Source organism: Rhinoderma darwinii, chromosome 3 (genome assembly GCF_050947455.1).
Source record: "Rhinoderma darwinii isolate aRhiDar2 chromosome 3, aRhiDar2.hap1, whole genome shotgun sequence".
NCBI lineage: Eukaryota > Metazoa > Chordata > Amphibia > Anura > Rhinodermatidae > Rhinoderma > Rhinoderma darwinii.
In genome coordinates, this window is record NC_134689.1 from 1,765,283 (window position 1) to 1,783,621 (window position 18,339).

At 46.1% G+C, this 18,339-nt stretch overlaps 1 protein-coding gene across 1 annotated transcript in view; it reads right to left on the bottom strand.

Moving 5' to 3' along the window:
- The window catches only part of SOX5 (SRY-box transcription factor 5), a 343,282-nt gene that overhangs the window by 226,898 nt on the left and 98,045 nt on the right, over positions 1-18,339 (bottom strand). The gene's annotated exons all lie outside the window — the stretch shown is intronic.

Consider the following 18,339-nt stretch of genomic DNA (forward strand, 5'->3'; position numbering starts at 1 on the left):
ATCTATCTATCTATCTATCTATCTATCTATCTATCTATCTATCTATCTCACATCTATCCATCTATCTCATATCTATCTATCTATCTATCTCACATCTATCCATCTATCTCATATCTATCTATCTATCTATCTATCTATCTATCTATCTATCTCATATCTATCTATCTATATCTCATATCTATCTATCTATCTATATCTCATATCTATCTATCTATCTATCTATCTATCTATCTATCTCATATCTATCTATCTATCTATCTATCTCATATCTATCTATCTATCTATCTATCTATCTATCTATCTATCTATCTATCTCATATCTATCTATCTATCTCACATCTATCCATCTATCTCATATCTATCTATCTATCTATATCTCATATCTATCTATCTATCTCATATCTATCTATCTATCTATCTATCTATCTCATATCTATCTATCTATCTATCTCATATCTATCTATCTATCTATCTATATCTCATATCTATCTATCTATCTATCTCATATCTATCTATCTATCTATCTCATATCTATCTATCTATCTATCTATCTATCTATCTATCTATCTATCTATCTATCTCATATCCATCTCTCTCATATCTATCTATCTCATATCCATCTATCTATCTATCTATCTCATATCTATCTATCTATCTATCTCATATCTATCTATCTCATATCTATCTATCTATCTATCTATCTATCTATCTCTCATATCTATCTATCTATCTATCTCATATCCATCTCTCTCATATCTATCTATCTATCTATCTCATATCCATCTATCTATCTATCTATCTATCTCATATCTATCTATCTATCTATCTCATATCTATCTATCTATCTATCTCATATCCATCTATCTATCTCTCTATCTCATATCTATCTCTCTCATATCTATCTATCTATCTATCTCATATCCATCTATCTATCTATCTATCTCATATCCATCTATCTATCTATCTATCTCATATCCATCTCTCTCATATCTATCTATCTATCTATCTCATATCCATCTATCTATCTATCTCATATCCATCTATCTCATATCTATCTATCTATCTATCTATCTATCTATCCATCTCTCTCATATCTATCTATCTATCTATCTCATATCCATCTATCTATCTCTCATATCCATCTATCTCATATCTATCTCTCTCATATCTATCTCATATCCATCTATCTATCTATCTCATATCCATCTATCTATCTATCTATCTCATATCCATCTATCTATCTATCTCTCATATCTATATCTCATATCTATCTATCTCATATCTATCTATCTATCTATCTATCTCATATCCATCTATCTATCTCATATCTATATCTCATATCTATCTATCTATCTATCTCATATCTATCTATCTCTCTCTCATATCTATATCTCATATCTATCTATCTATCTATCTATCTCATATCCATCTATCTATCTCATATCTATATCTCATATCTATCTATCTATCTATCTATCTCATATCCATCTATCTATCTCATATCTATCTCTCATATCTATCTATCTATCTATCTATCTCATATCCATCTATCTATCTCATATCTATATCTCATATCTATCTATCTATCTCATATCCATCTATCTATCTCATATCTATCTATCTCATATCTATCTATCTCATATCTCTCTATCTCATATCTCTCTATCTATCTCTCTATCTCATATCTCTCTATCTATCTATCTATCTCATATCTCTCTATCTATCTATCTATCTCATATCTATCTATCTATCTATCTATCTCATATCTATCTATCTATCTCATATCTATCTATCTATCTATCTATCTATCTATCTATCTATCTCTCTCATATCTATCTATCTATCTATCTCATATCTATCTATCTATCTATCTCATATCTATCTATCTATCTATCTATCTATCTCATATCTATCTATCTCATATCTCTCTATCTCATATCTCTCTATCTATCTATCTCTATCTCTCTATCTATCTCATATCTATCTATCTATCTATCTATCTATCTCATATCTATCTATCTATCTATCTCATATCTATCTATCTATCTATCTCATATCCATCTATCTATCTCATATCCATCTATCTATCTATCTCATATCTATCTATCTATCTATCTATCTATCTATCTATATATCTATCTATCTCATATCTATCTATCTATCTATCTATCTATCTATCTCATATCTATCTATCTATCTATCTATCTCTCTATCTATCTATCTCTTTCTCTCTCTGGTCTTGTTTGTTACGGTGTGACCCTGTGCTCGGGTGTAGGGTGAGGGCTGGCGGGTGTCTCTGGCACGTATACAATGGCGGAGCTGAATACTTGTCGGGGTGTTGCGTGTTCTTACAGGCCGCTGCGCTCTTCAGCTTTGAGTCTTTTGTTAACTTTTCTCATTCTTATTTGAAGAGGCCAAACCCATCGCCTGCGCCAAGTCAGATCTGCAAACAACGGGGACGGGTCTCCCCCAAACACGGAATAAAGTTCTGGAAGGTGGAAACTAGAAGCCGCGCCACGGCTCATTGTGTCGCCACGGAGGGTAACAGTATATATCAAGCTGCTTCACCAAACTCTGCTCCACCTGCACGTCAACGACCCCCGATACCAGGAGGTCTCAACCAGAACCGCTCCAGAATTAGAGGCCACTTACCCCAAAAGCCAGGGCATGCTATTGTCCCCTGTTATCATCCATTTCATGCTGAGGAGACTAGGATAAGTGACTATAAGCTATTGTTCCATGTTATCAGCCATTTCAGAACCTCCAGAGACATTTCCATCCGTATGTGGGACGTTTATCAGCCGCTCCTCTTGGAACGCCGTTGCGCCGTACGGTTTCGGTTCTTATTTCCCAACATCTTATCTAGAATATTGTAACGTTTGAGATCCTCAGAACGTTCGGTCACATTGAGAGATGTGAGGAGCGTCACCTGTTCCGCCTCGGAGTATCACAGACGCCAATCTGCGGCTAACGACCCGGCCGGACGCCCTCGTAACGCGAGTCATTAGCGCGTCTGACGCGGGAACTTTTAATAAAGATTTATTTCATTCAGCGCTTTCAATCCAACACATTTTCTCCTGTAGAATCATTATCCGGGGCGGCAGCGCGGCGACTTCCAGGCAGAGCGGTGAAGGACTGTACGGGCGGCTGTAATTAGCGGCAGAGCCGCGTGCGCCGGGGATATTAGTGACATAATGGAGGATATCGCTTACGAGTCCTCGCAGAGAATGTCACAATCTTTACGGCTGCTGTGGAGCCGACGCCATTAACCAACACAAAGATTTTCCTGCCGACCGCAGAATCGCCGCCTGATGAGGGAAACTTCAGCCAAGACCATTAGGTTTACAGACAATTCTGCACTTCTGGCGCTTTCTCCTGTACACAAATTGCGCAGTCCGCCAATCAGTGGAGGAGGGGATCAGAGAGGTGACGATCCCTCCGGTCAGGTTATGGATTCCCGGAGGATCGGTGAGATCCCACATACGTTAAAGGGCCGGTGTCCAGTATCCTGCAAATACATCTTAACCAGTCTGAAGCTTTAACAGACGGTTTCAATTCATATTTTCAAGATCTCTGCTTGCTGTCAACCTGAACAGATCTAATACGTCTCACAGCTGAGGGTTTGTTACAATGTATCAGTGCAGACAATCCTCTGTGGGGTAAAAAGCCTGGACTCTAGACTGATACATTTTACCTGCACTGATACATTGCAACAAACTATCAGTCCAGAGGATTGTCTACACTGGATACAATTGTAACAAATTCTCAGGACAAGTGTTCAGCCTCTGGATGTACACAAGAATGTTCTCATTCACTGATAGCAAGCAGAGATCTTGAAAATAGTGAGGAAATAAAATAAAAAGTTTATTAGAAAGTGGCAGAACTTTTTGCAGCAGATCGGCCGGCGCCGCTGTGTGACTGGCATCTCTGATCACAACAACCACTTCACCCGCGCCGCAGCCGTAACACGATGGTTCCCACCTCGCGTCTTCAATGAGGCAAGTGAAGGGCTCTGTGAATGTAGAGACCTCGCCAGGAGCGGTATAGCGGACCGCGCACATTGCGATTCTCCGTCCCAGCGTAGGGCAAGCTTAGGGCAGCAGATGAAGACTTGGCAATGATGGCAGCGCGGAGACAGCGGGTAGTGGATCACAGGCAGGAGATGGTTAACAGAGACGAATGATCTCAGGGTGACCGGGCGACGGCGGGTAAATCCTTGTAAGCTGCAGCAGATGAAGACCGGTGACCTCAATAACAACGCAGCATCAATGGCGCAACGACCCCGCAAGCTGCTGGAATATCTATGGAGAGGATACAGATGTAGCAGAGCTGAGGCCTTAACTCTTTAGGGCCACCTCAGTAGGGTACAGAAAGTAGTAGTGTTACCTGCAGTCCTATGTAACACCTCAGATAACACAGTGATAACTCTCTGAGTACAGATAATGTAGTCAATGTTACCCGCAGTCCTATGTAACACCTCAGATAACACAGTGATAACTCTCTGATTACAGATAATGTAGTAGATGTTACCTGCAGTCCTATGTAACACCACAGATAACACATTGATAACTCTCAGTACAGATAATGTAGTAGATGTTACCTGCAGTCCTATGTAACACCACAGATAACACAGTGATAACTCTCTGATTACAGATAATGTAGTAGATGTTACCTGCAGTCCTATGTAACACCACAGATAACACAGTGATAACTCTCTGATTACAGATAATGTAGTAGATGTTACCTGCAGTCCTATGTAACACCACAGATAACACAGTGATAACTCTCTGATTACAGATAATGTAGTAGATGTTACCTGCAGTCCTATGTAACACCACAGATAACACATTGATAACTCTCTCAGTACAGATAATGTAGTAGATGTTACCTGCAGTCCTATGTAACACCACAGATAACACAGTGATAACTCTGAGTACAGGTAATGCAGTCCTATGTAACAGCACAAGTTGTGCATATTGATACTTGTACCAAGTGACACATCAGCTCTGCTACATCTGTATATAGGTGACTGTACACACTAGTCTTATTACAGTAGATTATTATTATTGGCGGTCCTTAGTCAGACTTCCCCTGATTACCGGGGGGGGGGGGGATCTTTATTTCTGGTCACTCTTGGGCCGGAGTTGCATGGGGCTGCTGTCTGTTTCGGGTAGTTCTGGGTGGAATGGCGGAGGCATGCCCACTCCCAGCATAGCTCAGATGCCATGTCAGGGGATCAGCCGCGGCCAGGTACACACAAAAGACGCAGCAAACTTTATAGAGACTGAACAAAAGGACAAAGGACGGGGAGAAGCCTCGTCACCCGGCGGAGCCGCCACACAATGCGCATTGTCCAGGAATAGCGCAGGGTAAACACGGCACACAAAGCCGCTGGTGAAAGGTCTGTTTGCTTGTTGAGTCTCTTTCTTTCCACCTCACCTACACCCAGAACACGCGGCGCATGAACAACCGGCGCTGAAGACGGCGAATACTGACGAGGGACCAACTCCTATTACACGAGGGTCACATGACCCCGGAGACTCAATACAGCAGCGTTTGCTACAACGTAACGTCCCAGATTAAAGCGGAATATTCCGGTGTCAGTAAATGAAGGTTATTTTTTGTATAAAGAAACTTCATAAATGTTTCCAATAAACATTCTGTATTAATTCTTTATGGGTTTCAACATCTCTGATTGCTGTCATTCAGTAGAAACATTCATGGTTTACTTCCACTAGATACAATTCTGTCCACTGTCATGTGATGGACACAGGTGCAGGGATCGTTACAGGGTCTTGTGATGGACACAGGTTTGTGGCTCGTTACAGGGTCTTGTGACAGCTCGGTACAGTTACAGAATGTGTATCAGAGCTGTGTCTTCTAACAATCACAGCACCTGTGTGTCCATCACATGACCCTGTAACGAGCCACGCACCAGTGTGTCCATCACATGACCCTGTAACGAGCCGTGCACCTGTGTGTCCATCACATGACCCTGTAACGAGCCACACACCAGTGTGTCCATCACATGACCCTGTAACGAGCCGTGCACCTGTGTGTCCATCACATGACCCTGTAACGAGCCACACACCTGTGTGTCCATCACATGACCCTGTAACGAGCCGTGCAGCTTTGTGTCCATCACATGACCCTGTAACGAGCCCTGAACCTGGTGTGTCCATCACATGACCCTGTAACGAGCCGTGCACCTGTGTGTCCACCACATGACCCTGTAACTAGCCCTGCACCTGGTGTGTCCATCACATGACCCTGTAACCTGCCATGCACCTGTGTGTCCATCACATGACCCTGTAACGAGCCGTGCACCTGTGTGTCCATCACATGACCCTGTAACGAGCCACACACCTGTGTGTCCATCACATGACCCTGTAACGAGCCGTGCAGCTGTGTGTCCATCACATGACCCTGTAACGAGTCCTGAACCTGGTGTGTCCATCACATGACCCTGTAACGAGCCGTGCACCTGTGTGTCCATCACATGACCCTGTAACGAGCCGTGCACCGGTGTGTCCATCACATGACCCTGTAACGAGCCCTGCACCTGGTGTGTCCATCACATGACCCTGTAACGAGCCGTGCACCTGTGTGTCCATCACATGACCCTGTAACGAGCCGTGCACCTGTGTGTCCATCACATGACCCTGTAACGAGCCACACACCTGTGTGTCCATCACATGACCCTGTAACGAGCCGTGCAGCTGTGTGTCCATCACATGGCCCTGTAACGAGTCCTGAACCTGGTGTGTCCATCACATGACCCTGTAACGAGCCGTGCACCTGTGTGTCCATCACATGACCCTGTAACGAGCCGTGCACCGGTGTGTCCATCACATGACCCTGTAACGAGCCGTGCACCTGTGTGTCCATCACATGACCCTGTAACGAGCCCTGCACCTGTGTGTCCATCACATGACCCTGTAACGAGCCCTGCACCTGTGTGTTCATCACATGACCCTGTAACGAGCCCTGCACCTGTGTGTCCATCACATGACCCTGTAACGAGCCCTGCACCTGTGTGTCCATCACATGACCCTGTAACGATCCCTGCACCTGTGTGTCCATCACATGACCCTGTAACGAGCCCTGCACCTGTGTGTCCATCACATGACCCTGTAACGAGCCCTGCACCTGTGTGTCCATCACATGGCAAGAACAGAATTTTATCCACTGGAAGTAAACAGTAAATGTTCCCACTGAATGACAACAAGCAGAGATCTTGAAAACCATGAGTAATTAATACAGAAACTTTTTGGGAAACATTTGTAACTTTTAATTATATAGAAAATAACAATTATTTACTGAAACTGAAGAACCCCTGAAAACGATACAAAATCTCAGCCCCCGGGTCGTTTCTTGTGCGGAGTTTTTAATATTTTCGTTTCTTTGGACACGGGTAACAGACGCTGAGCGATCACAGCTGGAGGCCCCCGTCACCGAGCCCAAAGGGGTCTCCCCCGAAACTCCATATACTCGGATTGGGATACCTGCACCGTTACACCGGCTGTCCCCGGATTATATGGAGGGTATAAGGGCCACGTGCCCAGGACAGATTATCATTCTCTAGTTACGCCTCGGCAGTCCCTGTATATATGGAGGGGGGGGGGGGGTGTATGTATATGTGTGTATATATATATATATAGGGTGTGTATATATGGGGGGGTGTATATATGGGGGGTATATACCGCTCACCTCTGGGACCTCGACCTTTCAGGCAAACGCAGATTCCCTGATGGCCAAGTCAGGCGGAGACTCGTGTGTGCGGCTCGTTCCCTGAAGCCGGAGGGAATCACTGGCTCAAGTGTTTCTAGAACGTTCAGAGGAGAAGGCCGGGCGCACGTGGGTGTCCGGTAGTCTGGGCTCCAGAGGTGGGATGGGGGCCCCACATGTAAGTGTCAGTCTCCACTGCAGCTCTGGCATTCTGTTCATGAACCAGGAAGCTCAGGATTCACGGATTATAAATAATAAGATGACTCCAGGATATAAATACACCTGTGCTTATCATCAGTACCAGCACTGCATCTGTGGCCAGGCTCTGGGTGGCTGTACAGCGGCGTGTCGTTCACAATGATTGTATAAATCTACACACCCGTGTCCAGAACGTGAGAGGAAGTACTGACCTTCGCTGACCCCGATCACATATCCTGCGCCCTGATCTACGACGGTTCTGCGCGCGTTACACTTCACCGGCTGCGTCTCATCTACAACAAGCACGTCCCGTCTCCCGACTAACGATAAGACGTGGTCACGAGCCACGCGGAGGCCTTAAAGGGCCAGTCACCCTTTTAATAGTGCCGGTGCGTTCTAGGAGGAGCAGATCAGTCCCACAAGTGGAGGAAAAGGTGTCCGCACTGGAGACGTGACAAAGCAGGGATCGGGACGTGGCTGATAACAGGGAACAATAGATTACTGGTGCAGCGAAGTACAATGAAGAGCAGTCAGGGGGCAGGCTCGAGTACACGGAGACTTGGGACGTTTTGAGGTCTATGGCGGTTCTCGGGGTCCTGCCCACACACGGCATCCAGAATGCTGAGATCCGCTATTAAGGTTTGGGCACAGGGGCGGCACACTTCCTGCCAGGTTCACCCACACAAAGAGTTTCCAGCTTATTCCGGAAACGTCCTGAAATATTTCCCCTCATTGGTTTTCTTGTATCTGGCACCGAGAACAGTCGGAATAACTGAGATGCAGCAACGTTCGTCCCAGAGACGCGGGTCAGTGCCAAGGCCGGTGCCCATGACTTGTGCCACATTCCCCCTGCTCCGCGCATTGAATGGGTCCTGACACTTGGGGCGCAGGTGGTGCAGGAAACTTTCGAGTGAGCTCTTGACTAACACTAGTGGCGGTCGTGCCCACTTCACCAGCAGATCCTATTAAGGGCGGCCGAGCGCCCACTAGAACCCGACCAAGCTGGTCTTTTTTAATTAAGAGAAGACGCTTGATCTGCACTTGGCGGAGGTAATCACAGTCACCCCGGCCCGAGGAGCCGGATTAATTTTAATATGCACGGTCATGACAGGCGCCTCGGGGGTACGACAACAGCCCTCCAAGTAACACTACAGCGGGCACAGAGGCGGGCGGCGGCGCCCTCCATGATTGGATGGTTATTATTCACCGAGGGTCTTAAACCTTTCAAGCCGGGAACGAGAGGGCTCAGGAGCAGGTGGCCGCCTCTCCACTGGTAAGAACGGACTGGTACAGACGTGTGCCATGCATATAGGACTGAGCTGGCACCGACCAGTCCCTCCGCACCCAGGCGCTCGCCTCCTGTATACAATCAGTCTGATTACTGCTCATCGTGGCCGCATTCAGAGCCCGCGCCCTCCAGGTACACCGTCATTTTGGAACAAGTTGAGAAACTTTGTAACTGAGCCGCCGCGGGTGCAGATCTTGGCAGTAATAACAAATAGCCAAACATGATGTCTAATACTCCAGTCACACCCAAAGCTGCATTCAGTTTTTGTTTTGTTTTTTTGCTAGCTGCCACTATCCTGACATGTACTGCCCTCTACTGCAGGGCATTATGGGAGATATAGCCTTCATTAAAAAAAAAATGTTGAATTTGAGAAAAGTGCGGCCTTACTTTTAAACATCATTTTAATTATTGTATTTACTTATAATGTTGAATAACTTTTAAAATGATTTGCTTTACATCTTGTACCATGTAAGATCATGGTTTATTCTCCAGTAACATCCAGAGCTGCAGCCACAGTTCTGCTGGTCTTCTGTTAACTCTCAGGTTGCACGGCCTGCTGTCTACCTGCTTCCCCCGGCGAGTGCATGGATGTTGGGGTACATTATGGCAGACGTAGGGTTTACATCAGACACTGTGCTGTAGTCCAATATAGTTTAATGCAGCGGAAAGTAGATTTGGGACTGCAGCTTTGGGTGTAACTGGATGATAAAGTTGGTAGATTGTGCCAATTTTGGTTGGGATCTGCCAGTAATTGAAGGTCTGTAGTGACATGTGACAGGACGTGGCTCAAGATCAGTAGACGCTACACAACGATGTTCAAAAGTGAACCTGCCCTTTAAATAAGGGGCGGAGTAACCAATGCCTGATAAGGTTGTCTCCTCTTCTGCAGGATAGAAGGAATTCCCACAATGATCCATCAGTGACCATGAGGTGTCTCAGTCTGACCGAGGCCGATCGACCACGCCGCTCGCCAGATCGGTAGCGACGGCTTCTAGTCATAACAAAGGATCCATTACACGTGAGATTCTGTTGCGGGAGGATTTACCTCACACAGATCACGTGCGGCAGATACAGCAGAACGTCTCGCCATTAACCCCCGACCTGCACCGGACACGGACGCGCTGCACGCAATGAAGAAACCGCAACAATGTATCAATTTACGGTACGCTGCGACGACCTGCGGAAGATCAGGGGTCTCCCAGGGATCTCATCCAGTATGGAGTCCGCCGACAGTGGAGGGGCCGTGTAACAATACGAAGGGGAAGCAGATCTGGATACAATGTATCACATTGTATCTTCCAGGAGGGGGCAGGGAACGTACCAGACTGGGGGCGCCGGGGAACCCCGGAATGAAGATATAATGGCGGCCATATTGGTGGTCACCCAGTTTTCTCAGGAGTAACAAATGACTGATCAGAATTCTCAGAAGACGACTCAAGAAACAAAAGTTTACTACAAGGAAATGCTCCTCAACGTCAGTGCAGTAAAGAGACAACTAACGGAGCGCAGGGGGGGGGGGGGGGGCTAATACAGTGCAAACAAACAGCGGAGGGCACAACTTCATAGTATACCCCATCCCCAATATATAGGTTTACACAGTACAGAAGAGTCACATGTACATACATTACAGACCCCGAACCAGCAGGGAATGTTAGAAGGTTTCAGTTCCAAAGCTGCAGAATAGTGAGTGCAGCTCTGGAGTATAATACAGGATAAGTAATGTAATGTATGTACACAGTGACTCCACCAGCAGAACAGTGAGTGCAGCTCTGGAGTATAATACAGGATGTAACTCAGGATCAGTACAGGATAAGTAATGTAATGCATGTACACAGTGACTCCACCAGCAGAATAGTGAGTGCAGCTCTGGAGTATAATACAGGATGTAACTCAGGATCAGTACAGGATAAGTAATGTAATGTATGTACACAGTGACTCCACCAGCAGAATAGTGAGTGCAGCTCTGGAGTATAATACAGGATGTAACTCAGGATCAGTACAGGATAAGTAATGTATGTACACAGTGACTCCACCAGCAGAATAGTGAGTACAGCTCTGGAGTATAATACAGGATGTAACTCAGGATCAGTACAGTATAAGTAATGTAATGTATGTACACAGTGACTCCACCAGCAGAATAGTGAGTGCAGCTCTGGAGTATAATACAGGATATAACTCAGGATCAGTACAGGATAAGTAATGTAATGTATGTACACAGTGACTCCACCAGCAGAATAGTGAGTGCAGCTCTGGAGTATAATACAGGATATAACTCAGGATCAGTACAGGATAAGTAATGTATGTACACAGTGACTCCACCAGCAGAATAGTGAGTGCAGCTCTGGAGTATAATACAGGATATAACTCAGGATCAGTACAGGATAAGTAATGTAATGTATGTACACAGTGACTCCACCAGCAGAATAGTGAGTGCAGCTCTGGAGTATAATACAGGATATAACTCAGGATCAGTACAGGATAAGTAATGTAATGTATGTACACAGTGACTCCACCAGCAGAATAGTGAGTGCAGCTCTGGAGTATAATACAGGATATAACTCAAGATCAGTACAGGATAAGTAATGTAATGTATGTACACAGTGACTCCACCAGCAGAATAGTGAGTGCAGCTCTGGAGTATAATACAGGATGTAACTCAGGATCAGTACAGGATAAGTAATGTAATGTAATGTACACAGTGACTCCACCAGCAGAATAGTGAGTGCCAGCTCTGGAGTATAATACAGGATGTAACTCAGGATCAGTACAGGATAAGTAATGTAATGTATGTACACAGTGACTCCACCAGCAGAATAGTGAGTGCAGCTCTGGAGTATAATACAGGATGTAACTCAGGATCAGTACAGGATAAGTAATGTAATGTATGTACACAGTGACTCCACCAGCAGAATAGTGAGTGCAGCTCTGGAGTATAATACAGGATGTAACTCAGGATCAGTACAGGATAAGTAATGTAATGTATGCACACAGTGACTCCACCAGCAGAATAGTGAGTGCAGCTCTGGAGTATAATACAGGATATAACTCAGGATCATTACAGGATAAGTAATGTATGTACACAGTGACTCCACCAGCAGAATAGTGAGTGCAGCTCTGGAGTATAATACAGGATATAACTCAGGATCATTACAGGATAAGTAATGTATGTACACAGTGACTCCACCAGCAGAATAGTGAGTGCAGCTCTGGAGTATAATACAGGATATCACTCAGGATCAGTACAGGATAAGTAATGTAATGTATGTACACCGTGACTCCACCAGCAGAATAGTGAGTGCAGCTCTGGAGTATAATACAGGATATAACTCAGGATCATTACAGGATAAGTAATGTATATACACAGTGACTCCACCAGCAGAATAGTGAGTGCAGCTCTGGAGTATAATACAGGATATAACTCAGGATCAGTACAGGATAAGTAATGTAATGTATGTACACAGTGACTCCACCAGCAGAATAGTGAGTGCAGCTCTGGAGTATAATACAGGATGTAACTCAGGATCAGTACAGGATAAGTAATGTAATGTGTGTACACAGTGACTCCACCAGCAGAATAGTGAGTGCAGCTCTGGAGTATAATACAGGATGTAACTCAGGATCAGTACAGGATAAGTAATGTAATGTATGTACACAGTGACTCCACCAGCAGAATAGTGAGTGCAGCTCTGGAGTATAATACAGGATATAACTCAGGATCATTACAGGATAAGTAATGTATGTACACAGTGACTCCACCAGCAGAATAGTGAGTGCAGCTCTGGAGTATAATACAGGATATAACTCAGGATCATTACAGGATAAGTAATGTATGTACACAGTGACTCCACCAGCAGAATAGTGAGTGCAGCTCTGGAGTATAATACAGGATATCACTCAGGATCAGTACAGGATAAGTAATGTAATGTATGTACACAGTGACTCCACTAGCAGAATAGTGAGTGCAGCTCTGGAGTATAATACAGGATATCACTCAGGATCAGTACAGGATAAGTAATGTAATGTATGTACACCGTGACTCCACCAGCAGAATAGTGAGTGCAGCTCTGGAGTATAATACAGGATATAACTCAGGATCATTACAGGATAAGTAATGTATGTACACAGTGACTCCACCAGCAGAACAGTGAGTGCAGCTCTGGAGTATAATACAGGATATAACTCAGGATCAGTACAGGATAAGTAATGTAATGTATGTACACAGTGACTCCACCAGCAGAATAGTGAGTGCAGCTCTGGAGTATAAGACAGGATGTAACTCAGGATCAGTACAGGATAAGTAATGTATGTACACAGTGACTCCACCAGCAGAATAGTGAGTGCAGCTCTGGAGTATAATACAGGATGTAACTCAGGATCAGTACAGGATAAGTAATGTAATGTATGTACACAGTGACTCCACCAGCAGAATAGTGAGTGCAGCTGTGGAGTATAATACAGGATATAACTCAGGATCAGTGCAGGATAAGTAATGTAATGTATGTACACAGTGACTGCACCAGCAGAATAGTGAGTGCAGCTCTGGAGTATAATACAGGATGTAACCCAGGATCAGTACAGGATAAGTAATGTAATGTATGTACACAGTGACTCCACCAGCAGAATAGTGAGTGCAGCTCTGGAGTATAATACATGATATAACTCCGGATCAGTACAGGATAAGTAATGTAATGTATGTACACAGGTACTCCACCAGCAGAATAGTGAGTGCAGCTCTGGAGTATAATACAGGATATAACTCAGGATCAGTACAGGATAAGTAATGTAATGTATGTACACAGTGACTCCACCTGCAGAATAGTGAGTGCAGCTCTGGAGTATAATACAGGATATAACTCAGGATCAGTACAGGATAAGTAATGTAATGTATGTACACAGTGACTCCACCAGCAGAATAGTGAGTGCAGCTCTGTAATATAATACAGGATATAACTCAGGATCAGTACAGGATAAGTAATGTATGTACACAGTGACTCCACCAGCAGAATAGTGAGTACAGCTCTGGAGTATAATACAGGATGTAACTCAGGATCAGTACAGGATAAGTAATGTAATGTATGTACACAGTGACTCCACTAGCAGAATAGTGAGTGCAGCTCTGGAGTATAATACAGGATATCACTCAGGATCAGTACAGGATAAGTAATGTAATGTATGTACACCGTGACTCCACAAGCAGAATAGTGAGTGCAGCTCTGGAGTATAATACAGGATATAACTCAGGATCAGTACAGGATAAGTAATGTAATGTATGTACACAGTGACTCCACCAGCAGAATAGTGAGTGCAGCTCTGGAGTATAATACAGTATGTAACTCAGGATCAGTACAGGATAAGTAATGTAATGTATGTACACAGTGACTCCACCAGCAGAATAGTGAGTGCAGCTCTGGAGTATAATACAGGATGTAACTCAGGATCAGTACAGGATAAGTAATGTAATGTATGTACACAGTGACTCCACCAGCAGAATAGTGAGTGCAGCTCTGGAGTATAATACAGGATATAACTCAGGATCATTACAGGATAAGTAATGTATGTACACAGTGACCCCACCAGCAGAATAGTGAGTGCAGCTCTGGAGTATAATACAGGATGTAACTCAGGATCAGTACAGGATGAGTAATGTATGTACACAGTGACTCCACCAGCAGAATAGTGAGTGCAGCTCTGGAGTATAATACAGGATGTAACTCAGGATCAGTACAGGATAAGTAATGTAATGTATGTACACAGTGACTCCACCAGCAGAATAGTGAGTGCAGCTCTGGAGTATAATACAGGATATAACTCAGGATCAGTACAGGATAAGTAATGTAATGTATGTACACAGTGACTCCACCAGCAGAATAGTGAGTACAGCTCTGGAGTATAATACAGGATATAACTCAGGATCAGTACAGGATAAGTAATGTAATGTATGTACACAGTGACTCCACCAGCAGAATAGTGAGTGCAGCTCTGGAGTATAATACAGGATATAACTCAGGATCAGTACAGGATAAGTAATGTAATGTATGTACACAGTGACTCCACCAGCAGAATAGTGAGTGCAGCTCTGGAGTATAATACAGGATGTAACTCAGGATCAGTAATCAGCATCACTTTAGTCCACTGCTGCTCGTCTATACAGAGGGGGTTGTGATTTTGCCCCCTGTTACAGGAGACCCCTCATCATAACCGCTTCCTATGGACATTACTCGGCAGACAATGGACTTCTGCGCTTTATTCCCTTGTGATCTGGGATTGTATTTTGTGTTGGAGTAATCAGGGCCCCGGGCAGCGCGGACTCCAGTTCTGTCAGACGATGTCGGACGCACTCAGCGCATTAATTACGTGATCGTACAACTAACAATTTCATCAGGCAAGAACCTCCAAACAGTTAAGGTAGCGGAGAGCGGGGGAGGGGGGGGGGGATCATTAAACTAGTGATGTCCTCGGGGTCTAAATACAGGAAAGTTGTGGAGATTTTCTGGGGGATTACACTCGGAGGTCCTGCGAGCGCCGTCACAATTACACAAATTACAGCCGGATGAATCTACACGTCAGGACGAGGTCTTTCTGCTTCTAGAGGTAAAGATAACAGGTACGCGGGGTCACCATCCTATGGAGCGCGGCGGGGGGATCACTGCCCTACACCTGCGGCCGCTCATCTACTCACTCAGCAGCTAAATACAGCCTAGTGTTCCCTGTTATCAGCCATTTCAGGCCAGGGCGTGCGGACTAAAAATACTCATATCCTTATACATAAGAACACGAATACATGGATCCCACTACAGACTACCAGAAACATCTCAGGACCACTACCCCCCCCCCCCCCACATCTCAGGATCCCACTACAGACTACCACAAACATCTCAGGACCACTACCCCCCCCCCCCCACATCTCAGGATCACACTACAGACTACCACAAACAGCAGCCTGCAGTCCGCAGCAGAACCTCCGGAAAACAAAGGAGTGAAGAGTGACTGACCTGCAGATAATTACCCCCCCCCCACATCTCACCAGATCTACCCCCCACATCTCAGGACCACTACCCCCCGCATCTCACCAGATCTACCCCCCGTATCTCACCACAACTACCCCCCGCATCTCAGGACCGCTACCCCCCGCATCCCCGGACCGCTACCACCCCGCATCTCAGGACCGCTACCCCCCCGCATCTCAGGACCGCTACCCCCCGCATCTCAGGACCGCTACCCCCCCGCATCTCAGGACCACTACCCCCCGCATCTCAGCTATAACTACCCCCCACATCTCAGGACCGCTACCCCCCGCATCTCCGGACCGCTACCCCCCGCATCTCAGGACCACTACCCCCCACATCTCAGGACCACTACCCCCCACATCTCAGGACCACTACCCCCCGCATCTCAGCTATAACTACCCCCCACATCTCAGGACCGCTACCCCCCGCATCTCCGGACCGCTACCCCCCGCATCTCAGGACCACTACCCCCCACATCTCAGGACCACTACCCCCCACATCTCAGGACCACTACCCCCCACATCTCAGGACCACTACCCCCCACATCTCAGCTATAACTACCCCCCACATCTCAGGACCGCTACCCCCCGCATCTCAGCTATAACTACCCCCCACATCTCAGGACCGCTACCCCCCGCATCTCAGGACCGCTACCCCCCGCATCTCAGGACCGCTACCCCCCGCATCTCAGGACCGCTACCCCCCGCATCTCAGGACCGCTACCCCCCGCATCTCAGGACCGCTACCCCCCACATCTCAGGACCACTACCCCCCACATCTCAGGACCACTACCCCCCACATCTCAGCTATAACTACCCCCCACATCCTGGAGTCAACAGTTTCCACCATAGGGCAAAAACTAAAAACCACAGAAGACGCGAAGCACGAGATTGGGAGACGCAGGAAGCGACTCCGGGATATTTACTCCGAGAGCAGCGGAAAATGCGAAGAAGCCGGAAGGCGAAATGTCAGAAATCAGGACGCTGGTAAAGATGTAAATGAGAATCTGGGCAGAGGAGCGGCTGACAGCAGAGAGAGAGAGAGAGAGAGAGAGAGATCGCACTCAGCCCCCCGTTACCGCCCTCCCTGCGCCCGCGCCGCCCTCTCTGCGCCCGCGCCGCCCTCTGACGCTCGTCGTTACTTTCTTAGTTTTACGGTCGGTCCGCAGGAGGCGGCGGGGGAGGGGTATGAATATGGCTCCGGCATAATGACCCAACAAAGGCTTCATGAAATTTGCGGCAGAACCCGCTGTTCATTTTAATGGCCTCCGGAAGACAATAGAACAATGGCGAGCGCAGAGACGTCTCACGCCGGACGCAGGGTTTTATTTTTTCCCCTCGGTCTTATTTTTCAAAGCGTCGCGGATCTTTTGTTTGTACATTTTCATAAGCGGAGGAGATAATGCGCCGGCTCGGGATTCATTGTAACGTTTCCATCTGACCTGCGCTAATGGGGTCTCCGGAATAGACGCCGCCGCATCCTGAAACCTCAGCCACTCCCTCGCGCCTTTCTCATCCGCCGATCTCCGTAACACCGGCGCCCTTGAAACTCTCCCCCTCCGGTTTGTGGGCGACGGAGTCGGCGCCTGAACTATTTATGTAAACACAAAAAAAAACAAAAACATTCGGAAACGCGAACCGCGCAAAAGGGAACATGGACGTCGGCTACAAAGTATCAGCGAGCCGCGTCGTCCGCACCACGACCGCTTGTTACATTGTTCACGACTTATAACGGATCCATTACTGCGATACGACGGAGGACGCAGAATACCAGACGACTTCACGGTAACGGACCCGCCGCCGCCCCTCATAATACACGCGTGGCGGCATCACGACCCGTCAATGATTATTAGATATGGAGTTCATAACGCGAGCACGGGCGCCATATTTATGACATGTTTTGTGCGCGCGACACGTGGTGGGTGTGGTCCAAGTTGTCACAAACATGCGATTTATAAACCGTGCGTGACGTCTTCTCCGCACACTAAGCTGTGACCATTGCGCCAAATCTACGTCCACGTGAATCTCATGCCCAACGTGCGCAAACTGCGCCATTGTTACATTGTGACGTGACTGAACACTCGTGTATATACACACAGGGCGGGAGCCTAAGACGTAA